A 4,383-nucleotide genomic window follows, 5' to 3' on the forward strand; every position below is an offset into this window, starting at 1 on the left:
TTTTATCAGCTGTTTGGACTCTCATTCTGACGGCACCCATTCACTGCAGAGGATGCTTTGGTTAGCAAGTGATGCAATGATAAATTTCTCCAAATCAGATCTGATAGAGAAACAAACTCATGTACATTTTTAATGTCATGAGGGTGTCAATTTTTTAAATATATATATATTTTTTTTTTTTTGGCCATATGGGATAAAATGCTCCTCACACCCCCATTTAGCAATTTTTAAAAGGCCAAGCCGATATTTGCACATGAACTGGTTCCACCAAAATGAATGCATATAGCAGACCAATACAATCAGACATTTCAAAACAACAAAAGCAAACAGGGAATAAAACAGGAAGACACCTGCATGGGCGCTTTGAGGTCTCGTGAGGCGCAGGTGTGTGACCTCAGCCGTCTTTGTGTTGTGCTCTTCACTGTCGAGAGGTTAAAACGCTGTTCTGTTGTGTCTGGGACGTTAGTCTCGTAGGGTTTGACTTTCCTGACCTCGTCCAATCGGCTGCGGGGAAAGTCAACACTGCCAGAGCATAAAAACACTCCAGCCTTGTTCAGTGTGCTTTAATGGGCAAAACGTAAATTTCCTCTTCATTGTTCCATGGACGGGACTCGAACCGCAGGGAGTCCATTGAGTCACGGGCCAAACTGGGAGGAAACACAGTCAGAAAGAGAGAATAAAATGTCTGTGGTTCGCTGCTCATTTCAGTTTCAGTGGTTTTGGAGTCGATCATTATGAAACGTGAAGAGCTGAAAAGTAAAATAATAGTGTAAACGTGTGACATTAAACAACTAAACGCATTTAAACTCTCAGTGACATTTTACAGCACTTCCGCTCAATGCCTGTCAGAAAACACTTGAAGAATCATGTTGATCAGAAAACCATGCAGCCAAGACCTCTGAGAACAATATGTTTTTCCTTTAATTCATTCGGGTGAACGAGCTTTCAGGTCCATCCACACAAACTACAGGAAATACTCAGGTATATTATCTGATTTCCTGTATTTCGCTTGTTTAAGGACAGGAAACACCAAACCTTAACCTAGTCTCAGTTCATTCAACCGTCAGGCCCTTTGGCAATGAATGAAAATAGTTTTCATAGTTTATATACGTCCCATGTAGCATTCAAACAAATACAGTCTAATCAAATCTTTTGAGATTTAAAGAGAAAAACACACATATAAGCTAGATTTCCTGACTAAAAATGCATCGTATTCATGCAAACCACAGGTCTCGCACCCTTTCCTGTAAACAAGGACTTGTGAACTTCATTGAAATCTCTGAGCTTCCCCATTTGGTTTCCTCCAGCGACCGCAACGCACGTCATTAGATAAAATTCTCAATAAATGTCTTACGTGTGACCTCAGATGGCTGGTGAGCTATAGAGATGGACAGTTGAGATGCAGCGGCTCTGCTGAAACGAGTCGATTTCGGTTACAGAAGTGACGTAGGTCCTGTCACAAATGCCGCCCTCGAGTCTCACAGGTCACACTTTGAGGAAGAAATGCAGTGAAGACTGATGGGTAGCAGTCTGGTGTGAAATATGGCCTCATCGAGTGCATACGCAGTCCCACAGCTGGCGCTCGTGAGGACCGGATAGATGCAGACATGTACTGCACAAAGAAAAGAAAAGTAATAAATTAAATGTAGAATAATATAATCCCATTATCAGTGTTGGGAGTAACGCATTACAAAAGTAATAATATTACAGTAGTATATTACTTTTTGCTGTAACGCAGTAATATAACGCATTACTAATCAAATTTGGGTAATATTATTACTCGTTACAATCTCAGTAACGCAAGTTACAACAACATATTTTAACTCAAAATTAAGTGGTGAATTATGTATTACATTTTGGAAGTAACTTGCCCAACACTGCCCATTATGCACTGTGACAAGCTCATAAAATCAATCTAAGGTGACTGTTTTTTATTTAAATACACATTTGTGTGTCATGTATTTTTATGCTCAACAGCATGTTGCAACATGTTTACATTAAACTCTATTCAAATTAATAGTGAGTCGAGTCTGCATTGTACTTTGCTCTACATAGGCAACAACTTTGTGCCATCCTATCAAAATAAAATCACTTTTAAGACAGTATAATAAGTGAATACATATTAGCATACTGATTTAGGGGCCATTCACACAGAACACATTTTTACGCTGAAAAAAAAAAAGCATGAGACACAGACAGTGGAATGAGAAAAAAACAGGTTTGAGTTGAGTTGAGTTGAAGTTGAGCACCACGTAATTAAAAAAAACAAAACAATGGAAAAGCATTACAGGACAGAACACAATTTTGCGTTTAATAACACGAGGCCAGTGTTATTATCGTAAACATCAACAACAACCACAAAATACATTTTCATTACTTAAAATAAATAAATTAATTATATCTATGTATGCGGGTGCGACGCTTTGGTGCTCCGCGCTCCATTATGGTTTAAAAGAGATGAATAAAATATAATCTACGTTGGCAAATAAGTAAATAAATGTAGAATTGCACTGTCTGTTTGCTCACTGTGGAAAGTCCGTGGCAGCAGAGCATATAAATGAGTATAAATTACAGCTTCATTCATTCGTGCATAGTATAATGAAATTACCGTAATCATCAGTTTCGTTAAAGCATGATTTACTACATACAGTATCTTCGCTTTTGGGTCTTCTTTTCTGCTTAGAGCTCGTGAGAGTTGCATTTAAGGAACGAATGTTTACAACCTCGAAGGTTGTAATATCCATCAAGGAAACGCCACCGAAGTCGCCGCATTTCACTGCGCCTTCATGATGTATTTAATTTGCGTGCTAAAGCTATTGATCTGAGATTAGGCAAGTGATAGAGTTGCATTCATTGGATAAATTCAGTTACGTTATTAACGAAACTGTTAGCCTATATCAAAGTATATGACTGAATTTAGTCCTCCAACAACCCTTGTTGTTGTTGGGGGGGGGGGTGCTATATAATGCTGTTTTTGTTAATGTAGTTTTAAGAGTTTTTTAGGCGAGAATGTACTTGTTTAGACTTCAAATATGCCTAGCAACCTTTATGATGGCTGTTGTTGTTTATTAAATTTTATTATTCAATAAATAACATTTTACATAAATAATAGTACTATTTAATAACAGCAGGCTATTTAGCGACGGGAAATGGTGTGTGCGATCGTGATGGTGATTTTAGTTACATTATTCTGCCATTAGATGGCGACAAGAGATGTTTTTATGAGTGAGTCCGCAGTAAAGACTTTTATATTGAAAGAGACTGAAACAGAGTTGTAAACAAGGTAAGAACGCAGTTAACAAATGCAGTGAGCTGTCATCACCCTTAACAGATGAAGGATAGTACGACAAAGATATCGCTTTCCTCAGCGGACATTCAAACTAATGTTTTCCCAGATTGCACACGTACGTCTGCAAGATGTCTATTAAAGATCGTTTCATCTGGAAAGCATCTGCTGTGTACAAACATCTGATTCTAAATCATAAACATCTTAAAGACATCTTCTAAACGTCTATTTGACATCTGATAGGAAACGTTCTATAGAACACGTCTTGCAGATGTGCAGACATCAAATAGACGTCTCTGTGATGTACGTGTATAGGAAGTAGACAATATGGCAGTTTACTAGATTTTGAAACAGCAAATATCTGTCACTGCATACAAATAATACACATATTTACATTTAAGGCTTTTAGTGGTTAAAATTGCGTTTTAGCTTCACATGTAACATATATATCAAGTGCAAAAACAGAATCTAGTGCTCCGTAATCACACCATATCTCATATCTACAGATAGCAGCGGCAGGAGGCCACAGATGTTCATTAGAAGAGCCCACCTGCAGCCAGACAAAGGCTTTTATCAGCTCGTGCTCGTGAAGCATGCAGAGCCAAACGCAGAGCCCGAGCTCGGCACGCATGCGGCGGCGGCTCTGAACAACCTTTATTACCCGTCCCGAGCTAATCTGCTCAGCTATGCGGGACGGCGCTGCACCTGACCTGCTGCTGATGTGTCAAAACCTCATTACACCCAGATGACATTTTTATGAAGACTTTTCATTGGACATTCCAAAGATATATTTAACAAATAAACCATATATAGACCTATAGACCCATTTCCAAAGCAGTAAAAATAAATAAATAAATAAATAAAAAAACAGTTCTGGATACCAACCAGTTCTTGATTGCCGTCTCTAATGTAGCCTATTTTAATTTTTCTGATCTGTGATGTTTAGGACTTATATCATGTCCTTCAGAGGATGATGATCGATCTTCTCATCGAGATTTAAAGGGCTTTAACAACAGCAGCTGGACATGCACACACGCACGCTCTGGTTTGTTTGTGTGTGTGTGTGTGTGTGTGTGTGTGTGTGAATGTGAGTGTGA

The sequence above is a fragment of the Sinocyclocheilus rhinocerous genome, unplaced genomic scaffold (assembly GCF_001515625.1).
Source record: "Sinocyclocheilus rhinocerous isolate Xijiao unplaced genomic scaffold, SAMN03320098_v1.1 scaffold2966, whole genome shotgun sequence".
In the NCBI taxonomy this organism is placed as follows: Eukaryota; Metazoa; Chordata; class Actinopteri; order Cypriniformes; family Cyprinidae; genus Sinocyclocheilus; species Sinocyclocheilus rhinocerous.